Genomic DNA, 13,727 nt, shown 5'->3' on the forward strand with positions numbered 1-13,727 from the left:
TGATCTAAACTTATTGATTTCGCCCCCCCCCCTTCTTTTGTAAGATCAGACCTTCAAAGAAGCTCTTGGGATTTTTAATAATATCTTTTCAGGGTAGTTGTAAAGGTTGTAGATGCAAAAGGATTAAACAGCTGCAGTTTCACTGGCCTGCCACAAGGGAGCACAGCTCCACTCTGAGCAACAAAGGGAAAGCTATGGAGGATGTAGTACACAGGGGGCAAAAGGTTAAGGAAAATTACCTGTAATCTGAGAGGAGACTGGAAGGAAAATGTGACAATTCATATTAAGAAAAAATAGAGATCAGATGAAATAAGGTTAATAGCCTATTAAGTTCCATTTTGCTTATAAAATGATCTTCTGTCTTTTTAGCCTGTTTTACTTCGTTTGTCATGAAGACATATGGAGAGTATTTGCCGGAGACTTCTGTGCTGTTTGTAACTGAGCTACAAGTAAAAACAGCACCATCAATGAACTGACTCAGAATTGTGCAATATGTTTTCCCTTTCAACCCTATATGAAAGCCTCTGGTGGTGGAATCCTTTGAGATCCTCTCGTGATAACCTGGTGGGGATCAGGATCATATCCAACTTTTCATCTAGTCCTACCGAGAACATCAGCTATCACCTTAGGGCTGTGCTAAGTCTTAAAACGATTATGGTTTTAAGGACGGATCCGTTCAGGTCAAGGGCACCAACGTAGACACCGACTCTCACCAGCAACTCTCCTGCCTGGTTGTTTGATTTTGTAATTTTGCATTGGTCTTTCCCCCTCACCTTCCCTGAAGGTGATCACTTTGCTGCAACTCATTAGTCCCACAGGGTATGACAGGAATGCCTTTCACTATGCACCTGAAAGACCCCACAGCCATTAAAGTTTTCCTTTTTAAGAGGTACATTCACTGTTGAAATATTAACCATCCTACTTAACACCACGATTAAGCCTCATTTTAGTGTCGGTCAAATTCCATACACACTGAGGTGGAGAGGTGTAATGCCACCTATTATTGTTGAAGGTATGATGGTGGTGTCCTGACCTCACAGGCCTAAATTCAAGTACCTCCTGCTCCACTGTTGTGTAATAATATCTCTAAATAAGTTGATTAGAAAATATCTTGGGGGTGATAAGACATGGACGGGCTGATTTGCACCTCCTTGGGATACCTTGCCCATTCTGCTTAAAGCCAGTCATTTAACTCTTGTATTCCATTGGGTGTCAATGGATAATGATCCAGGGAAAGGACACTTGTTGGATTGTAGTCCTTCTCTACCCAGTTCAGACTACAAAAGCCTGTTGCACTTCAGCTGGTCTGAAAAGGGTCAACTGACTCAGCACCAAGCCAGGTCCACAAACCTGAGAATTTTCTACTCAATTTAACTGCATTCCTCTCCATCTACCCACTCACTATTTGGCAACAAAAGACCAGATTTCTCTTATTATTCAGTTCTTTGTGCTCCTGGGATAGATGCAAATCATTGTTATTTGGTAACTGAGCTTGTCTATGCCATAGCAGTCCTGCATCTCTCGAGCCTGGAACTTCTTGGTTGGCATTGCGTAAATTACACCAAATTTATGCCAGGCACTGTAGCAGTCTTGCCAATAGAAACACATATCCTGAATTTCCCACTGGGCTCTTTATTATCAGATCCACCACAAAGCAAGAAGCATCTAAACAGAACAGACTTACCTTCAAATTATATTCAAAATCTCCAGATGTTGGAGAGTCACATTTAACCTTTGTGAGTATTTCTCTGGTCGGAACAGCAAGGAAGAGGGAGGCACAGTGGCTGTTGCCAGATGAGGGAGGCCTGATGTGGAGGAGAATTTCTGCTCCTGTTCTGCGTTTATACCCTCATCCCTCAGCCGTGAGTGTCCGATCTGCATAGACCCCTGTTAGTAAGCAAATCAAAGCATTGATTAATGGCCAGGGGTCTCCAAACAACACTGAACTGGTGGAGGGGCCTGATGTGGTGCACTGGCGATGTCCATACCCCTAAGCCAGGTTCAAGTCCCACCTGATCCAAGGTGCATAATACCATCTCTGAACAGCTTGGTTCAAAAAATATCCATTATGGGCCAAATGGTCTCCTGCGCTGTAACATTCTGTGATTACGGATGCACTTTGATAAACGAAATAGCTGTTACGCATCTACACACTAACATATTTCATTCTGTGCCCTTTTTCCTTTAAACAAATGAATATAGCACAAATAAAATGGATGTTCACCATGCTAACTTTTAATAAGTAGAATCTGTTAAGAAACCGAACTGTGAATCTTTTAGAAACACTGAGCAGTTTTAGTCTCTTTATTTAATGAAGGATGTGAATGCATTGGATGTGTTTCAGAGGGGGTATACCAGACTGATATGCAGAATGAGCAGCTTATCTTATAGGGGGAAGATTGGACAGGGTAGGAACAAATTACTGCAGATGTCGGAATCTGTATTGAAAACAACAAATGCTGGAGATAATAGCGGGTCAGGCAGCAGCCATGAAGAGAGCACACTAATGTTTCAAGTCTAGATGACTCTTCATCAGAGTTCTGATAAAGAATCGTCTAGACTCAAAACGCCAGCATTCTCTCTCTCTCTCTATGGAAGCTGCCAGACCTGCTGTTATCCCCAGCGTTTGTTGTTTCCAGTCAAAATTGGTCAGGGCTTGTTTACATTGGAATTCAGCAGAATGAGGGATGATTTGATCGAAATTTGTAAAATCATGAATAGACTTAATATGATGATATGGAAAAGAAGTTTTCTCTTGTGGGTGAATCCAGAACCAAGAGGTGCTGGTTTAAAATCAGGGGTCACCCATTTTTAACTGAGATAGTCATTGAGCTGTACAGCACAGAATTGAGATAGTCATAGAGCTGTACAGCACAGAAACAGATGCTTCGGTCCAACTCGTCTGTGCTGACCAGATATCCTAAATGAATCTAGTCCCATTTGCCAGCTTTTGACCCATGTCCCTCTAAAACCTTCCTATTCATATACCCATCCAGATGCTTTTTAAATGTTGTAATTGTGCTGGCCTCCATCACCTCCTCTGGCAGCTCACTCCATAGATGCACTACCCTCTGCATGAAAAAGTTGCCCCTTAGGTGCCTTTCAAATCTTTGCCCTCTCACCTTAAACTTATGCCCTCTAGTTTTGGACTCCCCCACCCCAGGGAAAGGACTTTTTCTTTTTATCCTATCCATGCCCGTTATGATTTTGTAAACCTCTATACAGTGACCCCTCAGCCTCCAGGGAAAACAGCCCCAACCTATTCAGCCTCTCCCTACAGCTCAAACCCTCCAACCCTGGCAACATCTTTATAAATCTTTTCTGAACCCTTTCAGGTTTCACAACATCCTTCCTTTAGGAGGTACACCAGAATTGCACGCAATATTCCAAAAGTGGCCTAATCAATGTTACAGAGACTTTTTCTCTCTCTGAGGTTTGTACAACTTAGGAACTCCATGCCTCAAAAGGAGATGGAGGTGTGTCATTAAATATCTGTTGAGGTGAATGGATCCTTGTTAGACAAGGGAATCAAAGGTTATTGAGGATAGACGGGGACGTGGAATGCTAAACACACTCAAATCAACCATGGTCTTACTGAATGGAGGAGACTGAATGGCCTACTCTTGCTCCTAATTCATATGTTCATACCCTCGTAGGAGCTAAAACCAGAATCCTTAATTGCTTACAACTTTCTTTATCATTATATTGCACAGTTGGGCTGATCTTTATTTGAGGTGCGCAACACTCAAAAACTCTCCCATGTAATACATCAATCCATCTCTTGTTGAGAGGAAACCTCAGAACAACCACAAACTTAGCACAGGTTTAAAGGGGCTGACTGGCCTCGTCATGTTCCTCTCATCTCCATTTCCACAAATTAGATAATGATGATGAAATAACTGATTGTAGGATCTCTGCAGAGGTGCTTAGGTTGACAAAAGATAAGTGGTAAAGAATTAAAGTCTGTGACCACTGTGCTTAAGAAATTACATGTATTTGCAGTTCAATCAGGGGAGGCAGTTCATGCAGTCAGGTTGAACATTAATTGAAATCAGTTGAGGGTTCACTGGAGGGGAGTTTGAAGAAGTATTTGAATCGCTTATGCTGATTCTACTTGACAATTAGAATTACTTGTATGAAAGGAAGTAAAGATGGTGTATCAAAATGAGAAGCATCAATCATTATCAGAGTAATGTTTCCTCAAAGTAATGAAGGCTTTGAAACTAAGAAATGCAGTGACTCTACCAGTTAGTTCAATAATAGGTGACTGCATTATGCCTCAATTATTGAGGTAATTACACACTAGAGTATTACTGCAGTAACTGTGGGAGGCTTAGTCATGTCGCTGTTTAGCCTGGTGTGTGAAGGAGCAGCAGAGGGCAATGGATGTGACACAAGTGGTCAAGGAAACTTGGTTCTTGTGAAGTTGCAGCATAAAACCAATGCAAATCAATTAATGCTCAATGTTTTGAGGAAAAATATCCATTGCTGATCTCGTGTTATGTTGCAGTTAAATCCAAACAGTCTAGAAATGTCTGGGCCTTAAATGCTTATCATGTTGCTTAATTCTGAAGATGTCCATGGATTGTGTGATCAGGTGATAAGTTGAAATACTACATTTTTTGTTATTTTTAATCTTTATTTTTCCATTTCTATTGAAACAAGGATTTCTTGTTCCAAGCTGTGCAGCAGATTTGACAGATAAAACATTTGACCTGTCTCTCTGATCCATTCAAGTTAAGCACCAGAATAGAACACATTCCAGTCATTTGGAGGCTTTAATCTGGAGGAAAAGAATCCCACAGTGAGCTTCACAACTGAAATTAGAAATCAAGACCAGAAAAAGTTGATTTTGAGAAACTGTTTGAGAAGAGGGGGATGTTCAGGGCCATAAAGTTTTGGGGAGGGAATTCCACAGATTAGGGCCCAGGCAATTGAGGGCACAGCTGTAATAAAGATAATCGGGATGTGCAAGAGGTTTGCATTTGGAGAAACATAGAAACCTTGCTAATCTGAAAGAGGTTATAGTGATCATTGTCAATTGCTGCTTTAACTTATAGAATCAGATTTTCAGAGCTGGTTATATCAGTCATATTTGTTCCGTCAGTCAGTGATGTGACTTAGATTGGAACAAAAGGCAAGTGCATGCTATATGGAAGTCAGCAATTAGATGACAAAATGCTGGATGTGCCTGTTCCTAGTCTATCTCTTAAAGCCTCTAAATTACTGGAGATGTAATTTTATTTTAGGCTGAAAACATTGAGTGTAATAAATTAATCCATTTCTGGACAACTTATAATTGGATTACTCATGTGTAATTTGATTTCAGACTGTAACCATTTTAACTTGAAGAGGAATTCATCTTAGTGTGAAACCAAAGTGACTAAACAATACGAAGGGCATCATCATGATTTGAGTGAGTGCTTCATTGGCCCTGATGTCTGACAAAAACTGACATCTTAATTGTCTTTGGATCTTCATATGTATGTGCCCTACTTGAGCAGAGGTAGTATCATACATGGTGGAGGTTGTCTCTGTCATAATCATAATTCTGCACCTAAGGACTGAGTGTGAAGTTTTCACGTGTGGGTTCTCCAATCCTTCTCCTATTCAACAGCAAGTGCTTAAGCTGGGAGGAATTCTTGTACTCATTAGGTGGAACACAACTAGAAATGTAGTAAAGGTTTCATCTAATTAGTATTTATAGCAAATGTGTGTGGGATACTCAGCAAAAGAACATTTTATTAACATGTTTTTGATGTAAACCTGTGCTTCTGGATTCCAAAGAAGAGCCTTTGGACTGAAGCATTGACTCGCTTTCCCTCTCTGCAGATGCTGCCAGACCTGCTGAGTTTCTCAACCATTTTTAGTACATGAGCACAAATCAAGGTTTGAACCTTGGGCCCTCTGATTTATCAGTGTGTGGAGGAGGCTTTACAGACACGAGAGTAAATTGGTAGAATCTGCAATCTTTGTCTGAATGTTTCTTGGATGTGTACATTTATTAATGATTCGGAGATGCCGGTGTTGGGCTGGGGTGTAGAAAGTTAAAAATCACACAACACCAGGTTATAGTCCAACAGGTTTAATTGGAAGCACACTCGCTTGCTCCGAAAGCTAGTGTGCTTCCAATTAAACCTGTTGGACTATAACCTGGTGTGTGATTTTTAACTTTGTACATTTATTAATTATGCTTTGTGGTAAACACAACTCTCACCACCATCATCTTTTATCTGGACCAAGTTGAAAATCAAACAACATCAGGTTACAGACCAACAGGTTTATTTGAAAATACAAGCTTTCAGAGCACTGCTCCTTCGTCAGGTAGCTAGCTACTGAAAGCTTGTATTTTCAAATAAACCTGTTAGACTAAAACCTGGTGTCATGTGATTTTCAACTTTGTCCACCCCAGTCCATAGCCATTTTCACATCATAGCTTTTTTTTAATCTGAGCACAATATTCAAATTTTCAAAAGGGAAATGCAAGTGATGGGATTGAAGTTTGCCTTCTAAAATATGAGATATTTGCACATTTTTAAAGCAAGTCTGAATTTAAATATATCATACTGTAACTGTAACACAAGTTTTGCTTTTATACACTCAAAGGATATATCTTCAAGAGAAATACTTATTAAAATGTAATTGTTTTCACTACCACATGTGAATTTTATTTTTATGGAGAGTCTGCCAGAGTACAGCATGTGACACGCAGAGTGACTGAATTAATTAGCAGGAACTGAAATTTCAATTTTCTTCCGATGGCTTAAGAGGCAGAGATTAAGGGTCAATGGTGGGGGGGGGAGGGGGGGGGGGATTTCCATGTTTTGCACCTCACACCTTCCTGGGGCACTTTCTGACTTGTATTACACCAACATGCCATGAATAGTGATTAGCATTAGCCTTTTTTAAATTGCATCCAACTTTCAAGAGTTCACATTAGATGTAAGGTGGTGTAAACTAGTTCTCTTCATGTCGTTATATCTGGGGTGAATGGTTTTCCTTTTTGAATTCTGTGGGACAATGGAGGGAAAGAAGGGAATGGCACTTTGCATGGAGGTCCCAGTCTGGCAAGGGTGAGGCAGTAGTACTATATGACAAAGGAGAAGTAATAGGCCATTCAGCCCATTGAGACCACTGCGCCATTCAACAAGATCATGGCTGGGGAGGTGATGGCCTGGTGGTATTATTGCTGGACTGTTGATCCAGCTAATGTTCTGGGGACCTGGGTTTGAATACCGCCAAGGCAGATGGTGGAATTTGAATTTGATAAATATCTGGAATTAAGATTCCAATGATGACCATTGCCAATTGTTGGAAAAAACCCAGCTGGTTCATTAATGTTCTTTAGGGAAGGAAACTGTCATCCTTACCTGGTCTGGCCTCCATGTGACTCGAGTTGGACAGCAATGTGGTTGATTCATAACTGCCCTATAGGCAATTAGGAATGGGCAATAAATGCTACCTAGCCAGCAGTGCCCTCATCCTGTGAATGAATAAAGGCAAAACACTTTAAAAATCCACTTTCCTGCCTTTTCCCCATAACCCTTAATTCCCTTACTGATTAAAAATCTATCTTAGACTTGACAGCCCTTTGCAGTAAAGAATTCCACAGATTCACAATCCCCGAGAGAAGAGATTTAACCTCATTTCTGTCTTATTTTGTGATTACAGCAACTGGGCTTGTATACCCTTGAGTTTAGAAGGCTGAGAGGGGATCTGATTGAGACGTATAAGATTATTAAAGGATTGGACACTCTGGAGGCAGGAAACATGTTTCCGCTGATGGGTGAGTCCTGAACCAGAGGATACAGTTTAAACATAAGGGGTAGGCCATTTAGAACAGAGTTGAGGAGAAACTTCTTCACCCAGAGAGTGGTGGGTGTGTGGAATGCTCTGCCTCAGAAGGCTGTGGAAGCCAAGTCTCTGGATATTTTCAAGAAAGAGTTGGATAGAGCTCTTAAGGATAGTGGAATCAAGGGTTGTGGGGATAAGGCAGGAATAGGATACTGATTGAGGATGATCAGCCATGATCATAATGAATGGTGGTGCTGGCTCGAAGAGTAGAATGGCCTACTCCTGCACCTATTGTCTATTGTCTATTATGCCATCTGGTCCTAGACTTCTGGAACAAGAGGAAGCACCCTTTCTGCAAATACCCTGTCAAGTCCTCGAAAAACCTTCTATGTTTCAATAATTGCTCTTCTAAATTTGAGTGAGTAGGAAGAGAGTTGGATGAGCGGGTGGTATGTGAAATGGGTTTGGGACATGGAGGAGCAAAAGATGGAAGTGGCTGGGTACAGATAAGCAAAACAAGTCCCTAAAGGTCGGAATCAGTGCTGTCCTCATGTGGGTCCATGTTAGGGTATTGGCTGGTAGGGTCCTTACAGAGTTTTGAGTTCACCTACAGCATTTCAAATATTCGCACTGTGATCTCAGACAAGTTCCTTTACTGTGTTTTGAAGGGAGGCCCAGCTGAGCTTGCAACTTCAACCATGTCCCACCCTGTGGCATGTTCAACACTAAAGCTCTGTGTCCTCAGCCGAGATCATTTCTGGGTCCTGAACCCACAACATCCTCATTTAAATACCAACAACTAATAAGTGGCATATTACATGTTTGGCCATCCAATGAGGAATATTGTGGCCCATTGCAGTGGAGATAGCACCCTCCCAACTGTGAGTGAGAGCCAGATAGGTAGGTACAGGGAGGCACTTCACCATCAGCATTACTGGAGCAGATGAAAAATGGAGATATCTATTCCCACTATTTATTACTCAATGAAAAAGCTATGATATGGGCAGACATCAGGCTTGCCATTTTCTATTGGTGACTCTTCAATAGTCCCAAAGCTAATGGGGCTCTCATCACCATTGTGTTCTTCTGTTTATTGCAAGTGTTACAATCACACAACAAGGATTGGTAAAACAACAATATGGGTTCTTTATTTGAAGAAAGGTCCGTATGAATTCAGTGTTAAGTGAGAGGCTCTTTTGATATGTCTGATTGTGGGACTGTTACAGATTCATAGGATAGTACAATAAACCATGTCTCATCTTCGATAGTGATGGAAAATACTTTAAGATATGTTCTCTTAGAGGTACATGTACAGTACATTACAACAGTCTCTCACAGTGAGGCTCCTCTCACTAGTTGACAATGGACATAGTAATGGGGCCCATGTAGCACTCATAACATTTCAAAAATAAGGGTGATATGTCATGGCAATTGCCTTAACTGCTGACCTGCAGCTGCTGGTGAAAGTATAACTCTGAATAAAGTGGCAAGACAGAAGCAGGGATTTATTGTGGTGCCAGCTGGACACATGGTGTTCAAATGTCTACATGGCCACTGCTTCCAAAGCCACCTCCATTGAGCTCAGGGAATTCAACCCAGAGACTTTCTCATCTATAGACAGCTATAGTCGGAATGGATCAAATATGCTATATGTGCAATAAAATGCAGAACACTTGTGAGGAAGTTTTTGAAACGTCCAAAAATTCCAATGGAATTCAACAACTACATTATAGTTTATGTGAAGAATAAAGCCCTTTCTACACTGCCTCAATGGGCTTTTTCAGGTTAAGTACACACTCATGAATTACAATGTAAAGTTTCGTCAGCACTTCTCCATTTAACCTGCTCAGGTCTGACATTGCACTAATTAAGTGCAGCCCATTAATGCTCTCGATAGCACCACTCCTAGGTAAAATATAATGCAGGTTAGAGTTGCAGCACAGCTCTAAGAGCACCACAATGTCAAACACAGGGACAACATTGTTTAAATGCAGATTAAAGAACCAAGCACAAATTTCCAGGTCACATTCTAGAGATATTAGATAAAAATGTCACCCTCTATGTTTCTACAATAATGTGCCCCGGCTTCCTACAGAAGAATGTCCCCTATTATAACATAGCTGCCACCTTATGGCCTTCGGGGAAGGTTGACAGTAAGGACAATTTTGCCCTGCAACTTATGGAATTAGGAAGGAAAACAGAACTTTCTGAACTCAATAGGCCCTTTAAAAATATAAAAAGGAAGAAAGATTGATCTGAAGACTTGATGATGAAGATAAAGAGATGGCATGGCATTACACCACCTTCATGGAATTTGGTCATCACAACTATATGATCCTCAACAACCTAAACCCTATTTTATTTTCCATGTTGACTTTTCTTGTCCTAAGATGGGTATGATGTGGGTGGTGAGTTTGTAGGGGGTGGAGCTGTGCTTCTCAATGCAAGGTTAACCACTGTCACCACTTCTTCTTCATACAGTCATAGTCATAGAGATATACAGCATGGAAACAGACCCTTCGGTCCAACCCGTCCATGCCGACCAGATATCCCAATCCAATCTAGTCCCACCTACCAGCACCCGTCCCATATCCCTCCAAACCCTTCCTATTCATATACCCATCCAAATGCCTTTTAAATGTTGTCATTGTCCCAGCCTCTACCACTTCTTCTGGCAGCTCATTCCATACACGTACCACCCTGAGTGTGAAAAAGTTGCTCCTTCGGTCCCTTTTATATCTTTCCCCTCTCACCCTAAACCTATGCCCTCTAGTTCTGGACTCCCGCACCCCAGGGAAAAGACTTTGTCTACTTACCCTATCCATGCCCCTCATAATTTTGTAGACCTCTATCAGGTCACCCCTTAGCCTCCGACGCTCCAGGGAAAACAGCCCCAGCCTATTCAGCCTCTCCCCATAGCTCAAATCCTCCAACACTGGCAACATCTTTGTAAATCTTTTCTGAACCCTTTCAAGTTTCACAACATCTTTCTGATAGGAAGGAGACCAGAATTGCATGCAATATTCCAACAGTGGCTTAACCAATGTCCTGTACGGCCGCAACATGACCTCTCAACTCCTGCATTCAATACTCTGACCAATAAAAGAAGATGGAGGACGGGAAAAATTTCTGGCTGTAACAGCTGCTCCTTTATTGAGGTAAATTCTTCACTTCAGATGTAATTCATGCCCTGAGCGTTCGTGGGATTCCACTGGACATCCTGTGGGAGACTACTTGAACCATAAGGCATTGCTTAAACAATATCAGCATTCCACCAGTCTTGTTGTTAACAGTGACAAATGAGTAGAGAGACTACTGTTCTTAAAACACTTTGAGATTTTACAGAGAAATACAATAAAGTATAATTCAAATGGAAATGTTTGTTCATTAACAATAAGATCCTGGCTATAGTTACATTCAAACCAAGGATTTTAATGCTAATTTTCAGTCAGATTACCAGACAGGATCTTTCTTGACAATGTACCTGCATAGTAAAAATTAATAACTTGATCATAAAGATTATAAAAGATGATCAGGTTTTGGTTTCTTGAGAAGTTTGATTTGTCACTCATTTAAATTTCTCTGATTTAAAGTTTTGCAAATCAAAATAAACCCTTACACAGGAGGGTTCGCTCCATTCAATTCATTTATTGAACTTGTTTTTTTGCCTGGAATCATTTTACTTTTGTTTTTTCTCTGGTGATTAATTACCACAGTAGTATGGGAGTATCAGTGGAAAGCCTGCTTTCATTTCAATCTGCATTTATTTGGCTGCAGATCCCAATAGTGTCCTGTGGTCAAAGGTCAAGAGGTCAAATGACTCTCACTAATTTAACAAGGCTTCAAACCACTGTTTTATTGGAGGGACAAGACCGCTGGGAGACACCTCACATATTTCATTAGCTTTCTTCCCTTGCTCATTTCTATACAGCTTTTAACTGAGATTGAGACAAAGAAAGGCAGCAACTGTGAATGACAAAACAAAGGGAGTACTTTTCATTGTAGCTGCGATAACAGGAGCGGCCTACGACAGGCTGCTTGGATTAGCCTGACAAATTGGATGGGAGGAGAAGTTGAAGTTGACAGAGGCTATCCCGAGTAAGTTCCCATGGGGATGGGAGGGGGGAGGAGAAGAGTGGTGATGGTGGTGCAAAACTGAGGAGAATGATGTTCAAGTGTCCTGGGCCCTGCCCTTCAGGCTAATCCATCTGATCTTTGGCTTATGAAAAAAGCAGAAAAATAGGTCAATGGATTCTCGTGTAAAGACGTCAGTTTTGAGGCTGGTATTAAAACTCCCGAGAGCTGTACCACTTAATCCTCCAGTTAATGGGCAGAGCAGGTGGGCTTAGATCTGCGTCATCATGAATGGCCTGCCACAGTGCTTCTTAAATTGAGACAGCCTACTCAGATCATATACCCGTCCAGTTAAAACAAACCTTTGGTGTGTGAAACCATCAGACCCTCTGAAGATTTCTCTAAATTATAATCAGATTAGAAGAGATCGGTCCTCATGCTTATGGCTATTGAGAGTACACCAGATTTTTAATGACTACGTGGCACTGAATTGAATAAAGGCCTCAAATCTCACTGCGGGGGTTTGCCTCAGTCTACACAGCAAATTGTCCCACTGAGGGGAGGCTCTTTTCTTCTACTGTTCTCTGTAATTATGTCAATTTGGTGGCCAAATTGTTTGCTTGAGTGGACAGTAGGGCTGTTCAGATGGGCTCAGGCATAGGCCTTGCTTTGAAAAGCACACCTCCTTTATTCATGTGCTAATTCAGTAAGAAAACATTAGCGCAGACTGCTGAGACAAGAGGAGCCAAGTACAGCAAGCGCGACCCAGAGAAGAAGCCTCCGAATGCCATTCAACTGACAAAAACTAATACCGATAGCCATTAAAGAATTCCTCACAGTACAGTATGGAATTTTATTAAATGCACAATATTTAATTGACCAGCTCAGAATACCAGATCAAGTAAACACAAATATGGTCCAGTGTCCCATCTGCTGGCAATATCCTAAGTGACTGTACACATTCAGCACAGCACCACCTCCGGATTCTGTCCCTCGTAAACCCCAGGGTAAGTTATGCACGATCTAATCTACTTCAATGTCACACTCGACGTTTATGCACAACATGTAAGATAACAAACTGAAAAGTTGCCCACACTCGGGCAGAGGCTAGAGGAGGCACTTATATTCAGTCTCAGCTTTGCACTCATGTTTCATGGGATGTGGAACGACTGGCAAGACTGCATTTATTGCTTATCATTACCTGAAGAGGGGATTTTGTCCTGAACCAGAAGTAGCAATTACAATTAAGTGGCTTGCTACTACGTAGACCATTAAGTGTCAATTACATAGTCAGAGACATGCAAGACCTAACCCAGGGAGACTGGTGGACAGGTTTCCTTTCATGCATATGTTGTCTTTTTACAACAATCCAGCAGGTTTTATTGCTAATCAACAGGTTACTAGATTTTTAAAATTTAATTTCACTACTTGCTAGGTGGACTTTGAATGCATAACCTCTGAACTAAACAAAAGGCAAAGGAAGAAGAGATATGTGACAGGGTGAGGTGAAGTAAGTCAAGCAGGAGCTACATGTGATGCATAAGCTTTAGCATAGACTGGAGTTGTGGACAATGCAGAAGGATGTTGCAGGTTGCAGAGGGACATAGGTAAGCTGCAGAGCTGGGCTGACAGGTGACAAATGGGGTTTAATGCGGAAAGGAGTAACAGGAATACAAAATACTAGGCGAATGGTAAGATTCTTAGTAGTGTGGATGAGCAGAGAGATCTCAGTATCCATGTACATAGATCCTTGAAAGTTGCCACCCAGGTTGATAGGGTTGTTAAGAAGGCATATGGTGTGATAGCTTTTATTGAGTTTTGGAGCCATGAGGTCATGTTGCAGCTATACAAAACTCTAG

The 13,727-nt window shown here is 41.3% G+C and overlaps 1 protein-coding gene across 3 annotated transcripts in view; it reads left to right on the forward strand.

Annotated features, from left to right (window-relative positions):
* The window catches only part of rhcgb (Rh family, C glycoprotein b), a 75,585-nt gene that overhangs the window by 34,489 nt on the left and 27,369 nt on the right, over window positions 1–13,727 (forward strand). The window contains exon 11 of one of the 3 annotated variants that reach the window (XM_043677257.1): window positions 5,330–6,081. The exons of 1 other annotated variant lie outside the window; for it this stretch is intronic. The gene's annotated coding sequence lies outside the window, so the exon portion shown is untranslated. Of the gene's footprint in view, window positions 1–369; window positions 2,229–5,329; window positions 6,082–13,727 lie in introns of those variants that run through there. One more of the 3 variants, XM_043677255.1, reaches the window with a different exon arrangement.

This window comes from Chiloscyllium plagiosum, chromosome 36 (genome assembly GCF_004010195.1).
Source record: "Chiloscyllium plagiosum isolate BGI_BamShark_2017 chromosome 36, ASM401019v2, whole genome shotgun sequence".
Lineage (NCBI taxonomy): Eukaryota > Metazoa > Chordata > Chondrichthyes > Orectolobiformes > Hemiscylliidae > Chiloscyllium > Chiloscyllium plagiosum.